At 40.1% G+C, this 21202-nt stretch overlaps 1 pseudogene; it reads left to right on the top strand.

Moving 5' to 3' along the window:
- The first annotated feature begins 2318 nt into the window (after positions 1 to 2318).
- Positions 2319 to 3052, top strand: LOC106970261 (immunity-related GTPase family M protein-like; annotated as a pseudogene).
- The last annotated feature ends 18150 nt before the right edge of the window (positions 3053 to 21202 follow it).

The raw sequence follows: 21202 nt of genomic DNA, 5'->3' as shown, positions 1-21202 counted from the left end.
GGAAGAATGAATCCAGGGAGGAACAAATGGCAGTTGATAGCAATAAGTGGACCCACGTCCCCTGAAGGAGCATCTAAGCATCCAGCACAGTGGATTAAGGATTATTAAAGCCCACCAGCCAGCACAGTGTGTGTAGCCCTCAGGAGGAGAGTCTACTAGGTAATACTAGTAATACCTAGTTACCAATTATTACCACTAGTAATAATTAGTCCAGTAGCTAATGCCAACCAATTTTTTTCCCAATCTTGCCTTATAAAATGTTTGCAATCTTACCACACCGCTCAGCTTACAAAAGTTCACAGAATTTAAATATTTATAATAATGATCACAAGTGACAAATATGAACAAATATAAGTGCTGACTTTAAAATATCTGTAGGAGGGGTGCCTGGATGGCTCAGTCAGTTAAATGTCTGACTTCAACTCAGGTCATGCCCTCACAGCTCATGAGTTCAAGCTCTGCATAGGGCTTTCTACTGTCAGCAGAGAGCCTACTTTGGATCCTCTGTCCCTCTCTCTCTACACCACCCCAACTCTCTCTGTCTCTCAAAAATGAATAAACAAATATATATGAACTTGGAAAGTTCTGTAACTTAGATGTTGAAGTGAATGAGGGACAGGGATTCCTTAGGTATACAGTGGTGAAAGATACGTAAAATGCCTTGAGAAGAAAGAAAATGCATTTTTCAATGCTGTTAAAAATAAATTATTCTTGACTCTGGAGACATATGCAGTGAGGATGTATGGGTCCTCAGGATTGAAGGAGATGGAGAGTTGGTAAAAGCTTGCTCCTGCCCTACAGTCATCCCTAGCAGGACATTCTATTCATTCAGTTAGGGCTGAGGAGTACCTACACCTCATAGCTCCTGACTGAGCAACCCTCATGATGCTGTGCGACTCAAGTGCACTGACGTGTATAACCTGCTTTGGTGCTGACTACTGGCACCACAGTTGCAGAACATTCCTCAACCATCCCCTCTCAGCCTCTAAAATGTGCACATCTCCTGAATGAGCACCTCTGCTGCTTTCTTTTTTAATAACTTTATTGGGATATAATTTAAACCTTCTACAACTCGCTCCTTTAAAGTTTTCAGTAGCTTTTATATATTCAGAAAGTTGTACACACATCATAATCAAATTTAGAACATTTTTATTATCCAAAAGATATCCTGTACCTCTTGACTGCCACCTCTTCCCTCATACCATTTGCCCTTCAGATGTAGGAAATCCCCAACATACTTTCTGTGTCTACAGATTTGTCTCTTCTGGACATTTCATATGAATATAATCACACAATACATGGTTCAGTGGGCTGTCCTCTTTCACTAAGCATAATGTTTTGGGGTTCACCCACGTTGTGACAGATGTCAGTACTGTATTTCTTTTTCTTGCCCAATATTGATCTCTTGTATGGATAGAGTACTTCTGTTTATCTGTTGAACAGTTGGTGAACAACTGTGTTAAATCCACCTGAGGGCTATTATAAATAATGCTGCTATGAACATTTACATGCAGGTTTTATGTAAATGTATGTTTGCATCCCTCTTAGGTATATATCTAGAGTGTGATTGCTGGGTCATTTGGTGATTCTGTTTAAATTATCAGTTTTATTGAAAATAATTGACATACATCACTGTATGAGTTTAAAGCATACAGCATTTGATGTGATTTACGTATGTTATGAAATGATTACCATAATAGGTTCAGCTAATACCCATCATCTCATAAAAATACCATAAAAAGAAAATAAATAAGAGAAAAGAGAAAAACTTCTTCTCCTGAGAACTCTTAGGATTTATTCCCTTAACAACTTTCCTATAAATCATACATCAGTGTTATCTACAGTCAGCAGGTTGTGCATTACATCCCTAGTACTTACTTATAACTGAAGTCTTGTACCTTTTGACCACATCCTCCAACTGCCCCTCCCCTTACCGTCTGCCTCCACCACCCTTCCACAAGTCTGTTCTCTTTTTCTATAAATTTATTTCATTTCACTTTTAGATTCCACACACACTTAAGTCATGCAGTATTTAAGTGTGTGTCCGATTTAAATTCACTTAGCATGATGCTTTCGATGTCCATCCATGTTGTCACAAATTGTAGGATTCCCTCATTTTCTATGGTTGAATAGTATGTTTAAATTTTTGACAAACTATCAAACATCTTTGCAAAAACTTGCCGTTTCTAATCTAAATGCCTTTGCAGTGAGTTTGGTGTGGATATGAAGCCCTCAGTTTGGGATACCAAATCTGATGATTCCTCTGCCACCCTCTGCACCTAGCCCTTCTAACTCCCCTGCTCTTCCTATTTCTGCAGGTTACTCCTCTACTCAGCGACATGACACAGCCCGCCCCATCCCTTCATACCTTATTATCTGTATCCTTCACCTCTGCTATGCTGTACCATATGGGCTGGAATGACTTATCTAAAGTGGGTACCATGCACATTGAAAAGGTTTGGGGAGGAGAAAATTTGCTGAAGATGGCCCCTGTGGTCAAGGGGTCTCTGAATACAGCATCCAGTGCCCCAGTGAGCATTCCTGAGAGTAAGGACACTGGCAAAGGCACATCCTCCTTCATCAATGCACCATGTGAAATTGGGCATGAGGAGGAAGACTTCCATGGAGGGTGGTGAGGACCACCCATATTCCCACTTGCTATTCTTTCTCCCACATCCCCAGTGTGGTGTTATGGGAACCTTCCTGTCACAGAGGCTGCCACCCAAAACCTGGAGAACTATCTAGAGATGCAGATTAGTCAGTATGACCTCTTCAACATCATTGCATCTGAACAGTTTAGCATGAATCTCATAAAGTTTGCCAAAACCAGTCAATGCCTGGGAAAGAGGCTCTATATATCTGGACCAGCCTGAACCTTCCATACACCTGTGAGAAGGTCACTAATGGCAAAACAACCACGTCGCAGGAGGAAAGAGCCTCCAAGTCTTTCAGAACATCCTTGGCATCTAGAATGCAGATGATCTGGGTGTGTCTGAATGCCTACCACTGGCTCTTTGGTGTGAATGATGATTCTTTCCAGCAGGTGGTCTAGAGTATGGGGAAATCCACAGGGGAGTACAAGGCCGTTATAAGTCTCAAGGTCTGCACATTGTCCTCACCAGGGACTGGGAATTTTTTTTTGCATGAATTATAATATAGTGTCTTACCTATATTCAATTCTTAGCTACATCCCACTCTTAAGTTACACTATTATCAACTACTTAAGAGAGTGGAAACACAGATGCTTCCTTGAAATAGTTGCCAAGGACACCAAGACCATCCTGAAGAAAATCCTTACAGACTTCATCATCTGAAGAGTTGACCTCTGAGCAGACTCCTTCTGGAGGAAAGTCAGGACATCTCGGACCCATTCTCTTCACTTCTCACCTCTCACTCCCTGGACTCACAGAGGCACACTTGAAGGCAAAGGGACAACATCCTTCGAGATATTCCCTTTGGGAAAATATGATGGAGAATGTGTGTTTAGCTGTTCCTTTAAAATAATTGTGTGGAGGTGTCAGGATTCCAAGGATAGTCTGGTGTCCTGCAAAGCTCTGCCCTTATGTCTCTCCTTTAGCCTTAGCCAGATAGATGATAGATGATAGATAGATAGATACATAGATACATAGATACATAGATACCAGAGATGGACACTAAGGCCATTGTTACTAGGATTGGAAAAGTTTTGAATGTATAAGCAAACCTGACTATTGTAAATAACACTGACATCCCCCCTTCTGAAAGGTCATGATCTTAACATGCACATGCTTATTGTGGACATGTTATAGGGAGTAGTACGTGTTATGTTTGCTATAGAAGTTTGAAACCTCATTCTCTACCACAAGAAGTAATACAACATGTCTCTTGCCACTGAGGGAATCATTCATCCCTCACAAGAGCAATCATCTTTCCCTGCATCATTCCCCAACAATCCTACTTACCTTACGCTGTTTACCTGAGAAAATATCACCCAGTACAGAGTTCAATATGAATTTGGTGAACATATCTGAACTGAACCAATGTGTAAAATTTTGGCGACCAAATATGTGTAGCTTAAAACAGAAGATACTTAAAAGTAATCTGGGAGAAAAGTAAGAAAGGGATGAAAGAGTGGCATAGTGTAATATTATTGTAATAATATATCATACCATTCCATTATCCCTCTGATGAGTAACCATGACATTGACTCTGCTTAGTAACCATGACATGAATAAGGAAAATCTTTTCTCGTTGAAGGTGCCCTATGCAACATCTCTCATTCCTATTTTCATTTGAACTAGTTGCTTTCCTAGCCTGGAGCACAGGACTCACTAACATCCTTCCATTACCTTGGTGGTGCTGATACTGCTTTGATTCCCCATTCATTTACAATGAGTCCATTCTGAAACAAATTGAAAAAAAAATTTTCTTTTAGTGATAAACTTTCAGTCTTTGCATTTCCAACTAATGCCTTTTTGGGGGATAATTTTCAATAAATAGCTTAAGTGAGTATAGGATTGTGGATATAACATTATACCTTCTGAGAACTGTGAAGGTATATTTCCTTCAGGCAGACCATGTTCTCAGTAAAAATCCCAGGGCTAAGTCCATTCTCATTCCTTGCATGGTAACCTGTTTGTCTCCAAAGGAAATTGTAGAAACTCTTCATCCTTGGGGTTCAGAAGTGTCACCCAGAACTAGTGACCTGCAGCACGACTCAGCTTTCAGAAGGCTCCTTATATGACAGCTGATATGAAAATACATGGAGGAAATTGAAATGCATATTACTAAGTAAAGGAAACCAATCAGGAAAGACTGTATACTGCATGATTCCAACTGTGCAACATTCTAAAAAAAGGCAAAACTATAGAGACAAGAAAAATATCAGTAGTTCTCAAAGTTTGGGGGGAGGGGCGGATGAATAAGTGTAGCAGAGAGGCCTTTGAGAGCAGTGAAACTACTCTGTGATACTATAACGGTGGATAAGTAAAGGATAAATTATGCATTAAAAACCCATAAACTATACAACACCAAGAGTGAACCCCAAGTATGGATTTGGAGGGATAAAGATGGGCAAGTCTGAGTTCATTAATTGTATGATGGTGTGAATTGTGGATAGTGGGGAGACTGTATTTGTATGAGCACAGGAGGTACATGGGAAACCTCTGTACCTGTGTTCAATTTTGCTGTGAACTTAAAACTGCTCTAAAATATAGTATATTGAAAAAGAAAATGGATGCTAACAATGTTCATCAGCTTTGGCATTTTCCTTTTCTATTTTTTTCTAAGTGTAATATGTGTTCAGCAGCTAGCTAAAATAGTATATATATGATATTACATGCATATATATACACAGTATAAACAAAGATATAGAAATAAATACCTGGGAATTCAACTCCCAAATTAGGAACTAGAATGTTTTTTATATCATTAAATATTCCCACATGCTTTACCCCATAACCTGTCTCTCTCCACATCTCTTCTCAGAAGTACAGCTCCTTCGAATTTTATGTTTAACATTTTTTTTCTTTCTTTGGTATTTGCCACAAATATGTGTTTCCTCAGACAATATATTATTTACTTTTGCTTGTTTGGGTGCTTTAGAAAAATAGAATTGCTTTGTATGCCATCTTCAGTAAGTTGTTTTTCATTTACAATTGTTTCTTTTTTTAATTTTTTTCAATATATGAAGTTTATTGTCAAATTGGTTTCCATACAACACCCAGTGCTCATCCCAAAAGGTGCCCTCCTCAATACTCATCACTCACCCTCCCCTCCCTCCCACCCCCATCAACCCTCAGTTTGTTCTCAGTTTTTAAGAGTCTCTTATGCTTTGGCTCTCTTCCACTCTAACCTCTTTTTTTTTCTTCCCCTCCCCCATGGGTTTCTGTTAAGTTTCTCAGGATCCACATAAGAGTGAAATCATATGGTATCTGTCTTTCTCTGTATGGCTTATTTCACTTAGCATCACACTCTCCAGTTCCATCCATGTTGCTACAAAGGGCCATATTTCATTCTTTCTCATTGCCATGTAGTACTCCCTTTTGTATATAAACCACAATTTCTTTATCCATTCATCAGTTGATGGACATTTAGGCTCTTTCCACAATTTGGCTATTGTTGAGAGTGCTGCTATAAACATTGGGGTACAAATGCCCCTGTGCATCAGTATTCCTGTATCCCTTGGGTAACCCTCTTGCACTGTTGGTGGGAATGCAAATTAGTGCAGCCACTCGGGAAAACAGCGTGGAGGTTCCTCAAAAAATTAAAAATAGACCTACCCTATGACCCAGCAATAGCATTTACAATTGTTTCTATCACATGTGTTTTCCACATTGTGAAGATATCACATATCATATACCTATTTCGTGTAAATGGAATTTGGGGACTGGGGTTCTTTAAAATATTCTGTCTCTCTCTCTTCAACACAGTTCTTCTATAAACATCTTGCACATGCTTCTGATACACCTGTGTACAACCTTCTCTGGAAATACATGTGGAATCTTGGGTCGTAACATATGGATTTTTACACATTGCACCAAAGGAAGAGAATGCATTGCTTACCAAACAGCCTCAAATTTTCCATCATTCATATATTTTCTGTATTTCTATTACTGTTGGACACTTGAGAAAGATCTGCCCACCCTTATACTTCAAATGTAGAGTACACTTGTAACTTGGTGCCTGTGACCACCCATTTCTGTCTTGAGGAGGTTACATGGTGTGAGAACACATTTGCATCTGAAGCACCTTCCTGTATCATGCCCTTTAAGCTCTGCAGGGTCTGCTACCTCATCCTCCAGGGTCTGTCTGAATGGATTTTAGCAAGGGTGTGGGGATTCTCAGACACACCCATACCATTCTCTAGTCCAACTCTAACACTGCATTAGTAGTACTGCCACTAAAAACTGTTTTACACTTAGGGCTTGTTCTGACTGAAGTATATACCCCCAAGTTCCTATGTTGAAGTCCTAACCCCCATTGTGACTGTATTTGTAGGAGGTTCTTTAAGTAATGAAGGTTACCTGAGGCCAAATGGGTGGGGCCCTGATTCAATAGGACTGGTGTCCTTAGAAGAAGGGGAAGAGACACAAGGTATGCACACACTCAGAAAAAGGCCATGTGAGGAAGGTGACCATCTGCAAGCCAAGGAGAGAGGATTCAAGGGAAACAAACCCTCCTGGAACCTTTATCTTTGACCTCCAGCCTCCAGAAGAGTGAGAAAATAAATTTCTGTTGTTTAAGCCCTGCCCCCCCACCCCCCCCCCCCCACCGACCATGGTATTTTGTTATGGCAACCTTAGCAAACCAACCTCCTGAAACTTAGGAAGGAACATTTTCCAGAATACATCCTGATTCCCAATAGGCTTTTATTCTAATTCAGTGCTTCAGCTTCTCTCAATTTCAGTGGAAATGTGCTTTTAGTCAAATTTGAAAAGGGCTCGAAAGGACTAACTCCCTATTCCTTTGTCACTGAAGTCTTGAAAATTCTCCTTCTCTTACTTCTAGCACCATGGCCAGCCCTGGGGAGCTCACTGGGTGCATTGGCCAAGAGGCATCTGCCTGACCTTCACCCGCCCTCCCACAGAGGGTCTACCATCATTCCTGCACCATCACAACACAGATTGGGCTCCAGTGTGTAACAGAGCCAGAGTGGTCCCCTGATACCCTGCGTGTGCTATGAGTACTGAGGCCACAGGGCTGGGTTCATGTGAATGCATGGGAACATGGTGAATGAAGACTTCCCTGACAATGGGTCTTTTCACTGGACTTGACCAGAGAGACATTTTGTGATTCATGCATCTTAAAAGACAATTTCTGCCTTTTGATTTCTGCCAACTTGAATGCATCAAAAATTTGACTACTTAAAAGACATAACATCACATCATAGTGAACGCCATTTTCAAATTTAAACACACATTAAACAGTCAATAATAGGAAAATGAGTGTGCCACCTGAGAAGGAATTTAAATGTCTCAAAAAAAAACGATAAAAGCAAATGTTGGCACTATGTTTGTATTATCATCAATTGAAGACTAAGAAATTCAGGCTGTCTGGTTGCAAGATGAGTGTCCTGGCTTGTGGAGTAGAAATGTTTCCTATTCTCACCAAGGTTTGGGTGGAACTTCTTATAAGACCACCACATTTGCCTTCATTTCATATCCCAGCATCTGACTGTTATCTTTAGCACCTCCATTTTAGGGGCAATGGAAATATTTCCTGCCTTCAGTATTTTCAAAAGCCAGTAGGAAGAAGCAAACAATAGAAACATAGGCCAAATATTTAGAATGAGATTACCCCAAAAAAATTGTGCCGTGCAGGGGAGGTCTCTTGGGTAAAGATGGTCCCAGGACAAATTGAAGGTGCAATGTAGGGAATATGGTAAATGAGATTGTAGTGGTGGTGTATGGTGAAAGAAAGTAGCTACAGTTGTGGTGAGCACAGCATAATGTATCGAGTGGCTGGCTCTTTATATGGTACACCTGAAACTAATGTAACATTGTGTGTCAACTATAATTCAATGACAAATGAAAAACAAAATTATCCCATGACTTTAATTAGGTCACAGCAATGGAACGACTTCTGCCCACTCCTCAGAAGGCACGAAGTGGGTTTTCATATGCTTTTCTCAGTGCTCACCCACTCTTTCCTCCTTCCACGGAAGATGTTTGAAGGGCAACAGCCATTGGTTCTCAATCTTTATTGGGAGAATCTTTGAATCAAAGGCCTTGAGTTCATGAGACTTAATATCTCTCTTCTTTCTCCTTCACCCAGACCAAGGGGAGGCAAACCTTGAACTCAAGAAGACCTTCCCAATTCTAGACTGGGAGGCAGTAGATAGCAATTTCTTCTTAATTCTCACATGAACTTATCATCTACAACTGGGTCAGTATCTGCAATTACTTCAATACCTAGAAGACAGCATAGGTAGTAATATCTCTGACTTATGTCATAGCAAAATTATTTTAGTTAGGTGTCCTGAGGCAAGGGAAACTAAAGCAAAAATAAACTATTGGAACTACATCAAAATAAAAACTTCTACCAACAAAGGAAACAATCTGCAAAACTAAAGGCAGCACACTGAATGGGAGAAGTATTTGCAAATGAGATATCCAGTAAAGGATTAGTATCCAAAATACATAAAGAACAGATATGATTCAAAACCCAAAAAGAAACAATCCAATTACAACATGGGGAGAAGATAGAAACAAACATTTCTTCTAAGAAAACGTCCAGATGGTCAACATACACATGAAAAGAGGCTTAACAAAACTCATAATCAGGGAAGTAGAAACCAAAACTGCAATGAGATATAACCTCACAGAGAATGTGGAGAAAAAGAACCTTCTTACACTGTTGGGAATGCAAACTGGTGCAGCCATCCTGGACACAGTATGGAGGTTCCTCAAAAACTAAAAATAGAACTACCCAGCAATTTCACTATTAGGTATTTATACAAAGGATACAAGAATACAGATTCAAAGGTGTACATGCACCCCAATGTGTATAGCAGCATTACCAACAGTAGTCAAATTATGGAAAGAACTGAAATGTCCATTGACTTTTGGGGGAGTCTATTGGGTTTTCCATGTATAATATCATGTCCTCTGCAAAAAGTGAAATCTTGACTTCATCATTGCCAGTTTTGATGCCTTTGATTTCCTTTTGTTGTCTGCTGATGCTAGGACATCCAACACTATGTTAAACAATAACGGTGAGAGTGGACATCACTGTCGTGTTCCTGATCTCATGGGGAAAGCTCTCAGTTTTTCCCCATGGAGGATGATATTAGCTGTGGGTTTTTCATAAATATATTTCATGATGTTTAAGTATGTTCCTTCTATCCTGACTTTCTTGAGGCTTTTTATTAAGTAGGATGCTGAATTTTGTCAAATACATTTTCTGCAGTGATTCACAGGATCATATGGTTCTGTTCTTTTCTTTTCTTAAAGTGATGTATCACGTTGATTGATTTGTGAATGTTGAACCAGCCCTGCATCCCAGGAATGAATCCCATTTGATCATGGTGAATAATTCGTTTTATAAGCTATTGAATTCGATTTTCTAGTATCTTATTGAGAATTTTTACATCTATATTCATCAGGGATATTGGCCTGTAGTTCTCTTTTTTTACTGGGTCTCTCTCTGGTTTAGGAATCAAAGTAATACTGCCTTCATAGAAAGAGTCTGGAAGTTTTCCTTCCCTTTCTATTTTTTGGAACAGCTTGAGAAGGATAGGTATTATTTCTGCTTTAAATGTCTGGTAGAACTCCCCTGGGAAGCCATCTGTCCTGGACTCTTATTTGTTGGGAGATTTTTGATAACTGATTCAATGTCTTCGCTGATTATGGGTTGTTCAAGCTTTCTATTTCTTCCTGTTTGAGTTTTGGAAGGATGTGGGTGCTTAGGAAATTGTCCATTTCTTCCAGGTTGTCCAGTTTGTTGGCATATAATTTTTCATAGTATTCCCTGATGACTGGTTGTATTTCTGAGGGATTGGTTGTAATAATTCCATTTTAATTCATGATTATATCTAATTGGGTCATCTCGTTTTCTTTTTGAGAAGCCTGGTTAGAGGTTTATCAATTTAGAGGTTTATTTATTTTTTCAAAAAAAAAAAAAACCAACTCTTGGTTTTATTGATCTGCTTTACTTTTTTTTTTTTTTTTGCATTCTATACTGTTTATTCTGCTCTGATCTTTATTATTTCTCTGGGTTTGGTGTGTCTTTGCTGTTCTGCTTTTAGTTCCTTTAGGCGTGATATTAAATTTTGTATTTGGGAATTTTCTTGTTTCTTGAGATAGGCCTGGATTGCAATGTATTTTCCTCTCAGGACTGCCTTCACTGCATCCAAAAGCATTTGGATTATTGTATTTTCATTTTCATTTGTTTCCATATTTTTTTTTATTTGTTCTCTAATTGCATAGTTGACCCATTCATTCTTTAGTAGGATGTTCTTTAACCTTCATGTTGTTGGAGGTTTTCCAGACTTTTTCCTGTGGTTGATCCAAGTTTCATAGCATTTTGATCTGAAAGTGTACATGGTGTGATCTCAACTCTTTTGTACTTATGAAGGGCTGTTTTGTGACCCAATATGTGATCTATCTTGGAGAATGTTCCATGTGCATTCGAGAAGAAAGTATATTCTGTTGCTTTGGGATGCAGAGTTCTAAATACACCTCTCAAGTCCATCTTGTCCAATGTATCATTCAGGGGCCTTGTTTTTTTATTGATTCTCTGTCTGGATAATCTGTCCATTGCTGTCAGTGGAGTATTAAAGTCCCTTGCAATTAACACATTCTTATCAATAAGGTTGCTTATGTTTGTGATTAATTGTTTTATATATTTGGGTGCTACCAAATTTGGTGCATAGACATTTATAATTGTTAGCTCTTCCTGTTGGATAGGCCCTGTAATTATTGTATAATGGCCTTCTTCATCTCTTGTTACGACCTTTAATTTAAAGTCTGGTTTGTCTGATATAAGTATGGCTACTCCAGCTTTCTTTTGACTTCCAATAGCATGATAGATAGTTCTCCATCCCCTCACTTTCAATGTGAAGGTATCCTCAGGTCTAAAGTGAGTCTCTGGTAGACAGAAAATAGATGGGTCTTGTTTTTTAATCCATTATGATACCCTATGTCTTTTGATTGGAGCATTTAGTCCATTTACATTCATTGTTAGTATTGAAAGATATGGGTTTAGAGTCATTGTGTTATCTGTATGTTTCATGCTTGTAGTGATGTCTCTGGTCCTTTGTGGTCCTTGGAACATTTCGCTCACAGAGTCCCCCTTAGGATCTCTTGTAGGGCTGGTTTAGTGGTGATGAATTCCTTCACTTTTTGTTTGTTTGGGAAGACCTTTATCTCTCCTTCTATTCTGAATGACAGGCTTGCTGGATAAAGGATTGTTGGCTGCATATTTTTCTGTTCATCACATTGAAGATTTCCTGCCATTTCTTTCTGGCCTGCCAAGTTTCAGTAGATAGGTCTGTCACTAGTCTTATCAGTCTCCCTTTATATGTTAGAGCATGTTTATCCCTAGCTGCTTTCAGAACTTTCTCTTTATCCTTGTATTTTGCCAGTTGCACTATGATATGTCATGCAGAAGATCGATTCCAGTTACTTCTGAAGGGAGTTCTCTGTGCCCCTTGGATTTCATTGCCTGTTTCTGTCCCCAGATAGGGGAAGTTCTCAGCTATGATTTGCTCAAGTACACCTTAAGCCCTTTTATCTCTCTCTTCTTCTTCTGGGATTCCTATGATATGGATATTGTTCCATTTGTTTGAGTCACTGAGTTCTCTAAGTCTCCCCTTGTAGTCTGGATTTTTTTATCTCTCTTTTTCTCAGCTTCCTCTTTTTCCATAATTTTATCTGCTAATTCACCTATTCTCCTCTCTGCCTCTTCAATCTGCTCTGTGGCCACCTCCATTTTATTTTGCACCTCATTTATAGCATTTTTAATTCATCATGACTATTTTTTAGTCCCTTGATCTCTGTAGCAATAGATTCTCTGTTGTCCTCTATGTTTTTTCAAGCCCAGCGATTAATTTTATGACTAGTATTCTAAATTTTTGTTCCATTATATTGCTTAAATCATTTTTGATCAATTCGTTAGCTGTCACTACTTCCTGGAGTTTCTTTTGAGGAGAATTATTCTGTTTTTTCATTTTGGAAAGTCCCTAGGGTGGTGCCGAACTGCAGGGCACTTCCCCTATGCTGTCTTGAGTAACTTGTGTTGGTGGGCAGGGCCACAGTCAGACTTGATATCTGTCCCCAGCCCATGGCTGGGGCCACAGACTGGTGTGTACCTTATCTTCCACTCTCCCAGGGGCAGGACTCACCGTGGAGTGGTGTGACCCCTGTCTGGGCTACTTGCACACTGCCAGACTTGTGGTGCTGCTTTGATGGGATCTGGCCTATTAGCTAGGGTGGATCCGCAAGGTGCACACAGGTGGAGGGGCAGGCTCAGCTCGCTTTGCCTTTGGAGATCCACTTCAGGAGGGGCCCTGAGGCACTGGGAGGGAGGCAGACCCGTTGGAGGGATGGATCTGCAGAAGCACAGCATTGGGTGTTTGCGCAGTGCAAGCAAGTTCGGTGAACTGGTTCCCTTTAGGGTTTTGGCTGGGGTATGGGAGAGGGAGATGGCCCTTCCCAGTGCCTTTGTTCCCTGCCAGGCTGATCTCTGTCCTCGAAGGCTCAACAACTCTCCCTCCCGGTGTCCTCTAGCCCTCCCGCTCTCTGAGCAGAGCTGTTGACGTATAACATTCCAGATGTTAACTTAGCTGGCTGTCAGAACTCACGCAGTCTTTCCCCTCTGCTTTTGCAAGCCGGGCTCAGGGATTCCGTCTTGCCGGGGAGCTACCCCTCCACTGCCCCAGCTCCCTCCTGCCAGTCCGTGTAGCATTCACTGCCTCTCTGCCCTTCCTAACCTCTTCCATGGGCCTCTTGTCTATGCTTGGCTCCGGACAGTCCATTCTGCTAGTCTTATGGCGGTTTTCTGGGTTATTTAGGCAGGTGTGGGTGGAATCTAAGTGATCAGCAGGACAAGGTGAGCCCAGCGTCCTTCTATGCCGCCATCTTCTCCCTATCTCCCTATTTTCTGTTTTTATAAAATAGACTTTTCCTTAATTTATTTCTACTATATTTTTTACTTTTTTGTTTTTTTTTTAAATTCTATTTCACTTTCTTTTTTAAAAAATTTTTAATGTTTATTCGTTTTTGACAGAGCATGAGCAGGGGTAAGAGACACAGAATCTGAAGCAGATTCCAGGGTCTGCACTGGCAGCACAGAGCTAGATGCAGGGCTCAAACCCACGAACTATGAGATCACAACTTGAGCTGAAGTCAGGAGCTTACCCGACTGAGCCATCCAGGTACCCCTATTTTACTTTCATCATTTCATTTTATTCTATTTATTGTATTCTTTTTTTAAATTTTCAAACATTTTCCTTTCTTTCTTTTTTTTCCTTTTTTCCTTTTCTTTTCCTTCCCTTTTTTTCTCTATTCTATCAAGCTTCTTTCAACAACCAGAACAAAACACACCTAGGAACTAACATCTTTTATTTGATTTTTTGTATTGTTTTTAATATTTTAATTACATTTTTAAATTTTTTATTTTATTAATTATTTTTCTTCCTTCAAAAGGGCAAAATGAAAGAATTCACCTCAAAAGAAAGAATAAGAAAAAATGACAGCCAGGGACTTAATCAACACAGATACAAGCAAGATGTCTGAACCAGAATTCAGAATCGTGATAATAAGAATATTAGCTGGGGTTGAAAACAGATCAGAATCCCTTTCTGTGGAAATAAAAGAAGTAAAATCCAGTCAGGATAAAATTAAAAAATGCTATAACTGAGCTGCAGGCTTGAAAAGATGCCATGGCAGCAAGGATGGATGAAGCAGAACAGCAAATCACCGATATAGAAGACAAACTTATGGAGAACAATGAAGCAGAAAAAAAAAGAGGGAGACTAAGGCAAAAGAGCACAATTTAAGAATTAGAGACTCAGTGACTTATTAAAAAGGAATAACATCTGAATCATAGGGATCCCAGAAGATGAAGAGAGAGAAAAAGGGGTAGAAGATTTATGTGAGCGAATCATAGTGGAAAACTTTCCTAACCTGGGGAACACACAGACATCAAAATCAAGGAAGACCAGATAACTCCCATTAGATTAAAAAAAAAAAAAAAGGACCATTAACAAGGCATATCATAGTCAAATTCACAAAATACTCATGCAAAGAAAGGATCATGAAACCAGCAAGGCAACAAAAGTCCTTAACCTACAAGGGGAGGCATATCAGGTTTGCAGCAGACCTATCCACAGAAACTTAGCAGGCAAGAATGGAGTGGCAGGATATATTCAATGTGCTGAACTGGAAAAATATGCGGAAGAGGGACCAACATGGTAGAGAAGTAGAAGGATCCATACTTCCCATGTCTCTCAAAGAAATGCTGAAGCCAAAGGACTTTGAACCCCAAGACTCTGGGAGGAAAAGAGATTACATCTACCAGGAAGAAAATGGCACAACTTGAGAGACCACAGGTGGGTGATTGTAAACCGGGAGAGAGAAAACAGGCTGTGTAGTCATGGAGGGGAGGTATCCCCTTCTGCAGAAAAATATGCAGCAAAGAATTCTTTACCCAGAAAGGCTATATTTCAAAATAGAAGGAAAGATAAAAATTTTCCCAGACAGATAAAAACTAAAGGAGTTTGTGACCACTAAACCACCCCTCCAAGTAATTTTAAGGGGGAATCTCTGAGAGAAGAAAATACAAACGGAATGAAAACTTCCAAACCCATTCTATGAAGAATAAAATAGAATTACCTTTATTCTAAAACCAAAGACACTACTAAAAAGGATAACTGATGAACATGGATGAAAAACTCTTCAACAAGATGCTAACCAACCGGTTCCAACAATACATTAAAAGAATTATTCACCACAACCAAGAGGGACTTACACCTCGAATGCAGCACTGGTTCAATATCCTCAAATTAATCAATGTGATACATCACATCAATAAAAGAAAAGACAAGAACCACATGATCCTCTCAATAGATGCAGAAAAAACATTTGACAAAACAAAACATCCTTTCTTGATAAAAACCCTCAAGAATGTAGGGATAGCAGGATCATAACTCAAGATCATAAAAGTCATATATGAAAGACCTACCACTAATGTCATTCTCAATAGGCAAAAACAGAGCTTTCCCCCTAAGGTCAGGAACACGACAGGGATGTATGCTCTCACCATGGTTATTCAACATAGTATTGGAAGTCATAACTTCAGAAATCAGACAACACAAAGGAATAAAAGGAATCTAAATTGGCCAGGAAGAAGTCACACTTTCACTCTTCACAAATGACATCATATTCTATATAGAAAACCCAAAAGATTCCACCAAAAAACTCTTAGAACTGATCCATGAATTCAGCAAAATCACAGGATATAAAATCAATGCACAGAAATTGGATGCATTCATTCACCAATAATGAAGCAACAGAAAGAGAAATCAAGGAATTTACCCCATTACAATTGCACCAAAACCCATAAAATATCTAGGAATAAACCTAACCAAAGAGGTGAAAAATCTGTACACTGAAAACTATAGAAAGCTTATGAAGAAATTGAAGCAGACACACACAAAAAAACGAAAAATATTCCATGCTCTTGGATTTGAAGAACAAATATTGTTAAAATGTCAATACTACCCAAAGGAATCTACACATTCAATGCAATCCCTATCAAAATACACTAGCATTCTTCACAGAGCTAGAACAAATAATCCCAAAATTTGTATGGAACAATAAAGACCCCAAATAGACAAAGCAACCTGAAAAGAGAAACCAAAGCTGGAGGCATCACAATACCAGACTTCAAGATGTATTATGAAGTTGTAATCATCAAGACAGTATGGTACTGGAACAAGAACAGACAGATCAATGGAACAGAATAGAGAACCCAGAAATGGACCCACAAACCTATGGCCAACTAATCTTTGACAAAACAGGAAAGAATATCCAATGGAATAAAGACAGTCTCTTCAGGAAATGGTGCTGGGAAACCTTGACAGCAACATGCAGAAGAATAAAACTAGACCACTTTCTTACACCGTACACAAAAATAAACTCAAAATTAATGAAAGACCTAAACGTAAGATAGGAAGTCATCAAAATCCTCAAGAATAAAGCATACAAACACCTCTTTGACCTTGGCTGCAGCAATATTTTACTCAACATGTCTCTGAAAACAAAGGAAACGAAAGCAAAAATGAACTATTGGGAACTCATCAAAATAAAAAGCTTCTGCACAGCAAAGGAAACAATCAGCAAAACTAAAAGGCAACCAACAGAATGAGAGAAGATATTTGCAAATGACATATCAGATAAAGGGTTAGTATTCAAAAAATAAAGAACTTATTAAACTCAACAGTCAAAAAACAAATAATCCACTGAAGAAATGGGCAAAAGACATGAATAGACACTTCTCCAAAGAAGATATCCAGATGGCTAACAGACACATGAAAAAATGCTCAACATCACTCATCATCAGGGAAATACAAATCAAAACCACAATGAGATACCACCTCACACCTGTCAGAATAGCTAACATTAACTCAAGCAACAACAGATGGTAAGGATGCAGAGAAAGAGGATCTCTTTTGCACTGCTGTGGGAATGCAAACTGGCGCAGCAACTCTGGAAAACAGTATGGAGGTTGCTCAAAAAATTAAAAATTGAACTACCCTATAAGCCAGCAATTTCAATACTAGTTGTTTATCCAAGGGATACGGGTGTGCTGTTTCAAAGGGGCACATGATTTGAAACATGTTTTTTATAGCAGGTCTCTCGACAATAGCCAAAGTATGGAAAGAGCCCAAATGTCCATAGACAGATGAATGGATAAAGAAGAAGGGGAGGGAAGATGGCGGCGTAGGAGGACGCTGGGCTCACTGCGCATCCTGCTGATAACTTAGATTCCACCTACACCTGCCTAAATAACCCAGAAAACCGCCAGAGCATTAGCAGAACGGAGTCGCCAGAGCCAAGCGCAGACGAGAGGCCCACGGAAGAGGGTAGGAAGGGCGGCGAGGCGGTGCGCGCTCCACGGACTGGTGGGAGGGACCGGGGTGGAGGGGTGGCTCGCCGGCCAAGCAGAGCCCCCGAGTCTGGCTTGCAAAAGCGGAGGGGCCTGACGGACTGTGTTCCCACAGCAAGCGCGACTTAGCATCTGGGAGGTCATAAGTTAACAGCTCTGCTCTGAGGGCGGGAAGGCTGGAGGACAAAGGGAGGGAGAGCTGCTGAGCCCCCGGACGACAGACCTCAGTTTGGTGGGGAACAAAGGCGCTCGCCAGCGCCATCTCCCCCGCCCATCCCCCAGCCAAAATCCCAAAGGGAACCAGTTCCTGCCAGGGAACTTGCTCCCTCCGAACGCAAACACCAAACTCTGTGCTTCTGTGGAGCCAAACCTCCGGCAGCGGATCTGACTCCCTCCCGCTGCCACAGGGTCCCTCCTGAAATGGATCACCTAAGGAGAAGCGAGCTAAGCCTGCCCCTCCTGCCCCTGTGCACCTTGCCTACCCACCCCAGCTAATACGCCAGATCCCCAGCACCATAAGCCTGGCAGTGTGCAAGTAGCCCAGACAGGCCACGCCACCCCACAGTGAATCCCGCCCCTAGGAGAGGGGAAGAGAAGGCACACACCAGTCTGACTGTGGCCCCAGAAGTGGGCTGGGGGCAGACATCAGGTCTGACTGTGGCCCCGCCCACCAACTCCAGTTATACACCACAGCACAGGGGAAGTGCCCTGCAGGTCCTCACCATGCCAGGGACTATCCAAAATGACCAAACAGAAGAATTCCCCTCAGAAGAATCTCCAGGAAATAACAACAGCCAATGAGCTGATCAAAAAGGATTTAAATAATATAACAGAAAGTGAATTTAGAATAATAGTCATAAAATAAATCACTGGGCTTGAAAACAGTATAGAGGACATCAGAGAATCTCTTGCTACAGAGATCAAGGGACCAAGGAACAGTCACGAGGAGCTGAAAAACGCTTTAAACGAAATGCAAAACAAAATGGAAACCACCACGGCTCGGATTGAAGAGGCAGAGGAGAGAATAGGTGAACTAGAAGATAAAGTTATGGAAAAAGAGGAAGCTGAGAGAAAGAGAGATAAAAAAATTCAGGAGTATGAGGGGAAAATTAGAGAACTAAGTGATACACTAAAAAGAAATAATATACGCATAATTGGTATCCCAGAGGAGGAAGAGAGAGGGAAAGGTGCTGAACGGGTACTTGAAGAAATTATAGCTGAGAACCTCCCTGAACTGGGGAAGGAAAAAGGCATTGAAATCCAAGAGGCACAGAAAACTCCCTTCAGACGTAACTTGAATCGATCTTCTGCACGACATATCATAGTGAAACTGGCAAAATACAAGGATAAAGAGAAAATTCTGAAAGCAGCAAGGGGTAAACGTGCCCTCACATATAAAGGGAGACCTATAAGACTCGTGACTGATCTCTCTTTTGAAACTTGGCAGGCCAGAAAGAATTGGCACGAGATTTTCAGTGTGCTAGACAGAAAAAATATGCAGCCGAGAATCCTTTATCCAGCAAGTCTGTCATTTAGAATAGAAGGAGAGATAAAGGTCTTCCCAAACAAACAAAAACTGAAGGAATTTGTCACCACTAAACCAGCCCTACAAGAGATCCGAAGGGGGATCCTGTGAGACAAAGTACCAGAGACATCACTACAAGCATAAAACATACAGACATCACAATGACTCTAAACCCGTATCTTTCTATAATAACACTGGATGTAAATGGATTAAATGCGCCAACCAAAAGACATAGGGTATCAGAATGGATAAAAAAACAAGACCCATCTATTTGCTGTCTACAAGAGACTCATTTTAGACCTGAGGACACCTTTAGATTGAGAGTGAGGGGATGGAGAACTATTTATCATGCTACTGGAAGCCAAAAGAAAGCTGGAGTAGCCATACTTATATCAGACAAACTAGACTTTAAATTAAAGGCTGTAACAAGAGATGAAGAAGGGCATTATATAATAATTACAGAGTCTATCCATCAGGAAGAGCTAACAGTTATAAATGTCTATGCACCGAATACCGGAGCCCCCAAATATATAAAACACTTACTGATAAACATAAGCAACCTTATTGAGAAGAATGTGGTAATTGCAGGGGACTTTAACACCCCACTTACAGAAATGGATAGATCACCTAGACACACGGTCAATAAAGAAACAAGGGCCCTGAATGAGATATTGGATCAGATGGACTTGACAGATATATTTAGAACTCTGCATCCCAAAGCAACAGAATATACTATACTTTCTTCTCGAGTGCACATGGAACATTCTCCAAGATAGATCATATACTGGGTCACAAAACAGCCCTTCATAAGTTTACAAGAATTGAAATTATACCATGCATACTTTCAGACCACAATGCTATGAAGCTTGAAATCAACCACAGGAAAAAGTCTGGAAAACCTCCAAAAGCATGGAGGTTAAAGAACACCCTACTAAAGAATGAGTGGGTCAACCAGGCAATTAGAGAAGAAATTAAAAATATATGGAAACAAACGAAAATGAAAATACAAAAATCCAAACGCTTTGGGACGCAGCGAAGGCAGTCCTGAGAGGAAAATACATTGCAATCCAGGCCTATCTCAAGAAACAAGAAAAATCCCAAATACAAAATCTAACAGCACACCTAAAGGAAATAGAAGCAGAACAGCAAAGGCAGCCTAAACCCAGCAGAAGAAGAGAAATAATAAAGAGCAGAGCAGAAATAAACAATATAGAATCTAAAAAAAACTGTAGATCAGATCAACGAAACCAAGAATAAATAAACAAAATTGACAAACCTCTAGCCAGGCTTCTCAAAAAGAAAGGGGAGATGACCCAAACAGATAAAATCATGAATGAAAATGGAATTATTACAACCAATCCCTCAGAGATACAAACAATTATCAGGGAATACTATGAAAAATTATATGCCAACCTGGAAGAAATATTGGACAACCTGGAAGAAATGGACAAATTCCTAAACACCCACACTCTTCCAAAACTCAATCAGGAGGAAAGAGAAAGCTTGAACAGACCCATAACCAGCGAAGAAATTGAATTGGTTATCAAAAATCTCCCAACAAATAAGAGTCCAGGACCAGATGGCTTCCCAGGGGAGTTCTACCAGACATTTAAAGTAGAGATAATACCTATCCTTCTCAAGCTATTCCAAGAAATAGAAAGGGAAGGAAAACTTCCAGACTCACTCTATGAAGCCAGTATTACTTTGATTCCTAAACCAGACAGAGACCCAGTAAAAAAAGAGAACTACAGGCCAATATCCCTGATGAATATGGATGCAAAAATTCTCAAAGAGATACTAGCAAATCGAATTCAACAGCATATAAAAAGAATTATTTACTATGATCAAGTGGGATTCATTCCTGGGATGCAGGGCTGGTTCAACATTCGCAAATCAATCAACGTGATACATCACATTAACAAAAAAAAAGAGAAGAACCATATGATCTTGTCAATTGATGCATAAAAGGCCTTTGACAAAATCCAGCACGCTTTCTTAATAAAAACCCATGAGAAAGTCGGGTAGGAGGAACATACTTAAACATCATCAAAGCCATTTATGAAAAGCCCACAGCTAACATCATCCTCA

Source organism: Acinonyx jubatus, chromosome A1, assembly GCF_027475565.1.
Source record: "Acinonyx jubatus isolate Ajub_Pintada_27869175 chromosome A1, VMU_Ajub_asm_v1.0, whole genome shotgun sequence".
NCBI lineage: Eukaryota > Metazoa > Chordata > Mammalia > Carnivora > Felidae > Acinonyx > Acinonyx jubatus.
This window is presented reverse-complemented; position numbering and strand designations above follow the sequence as displayed.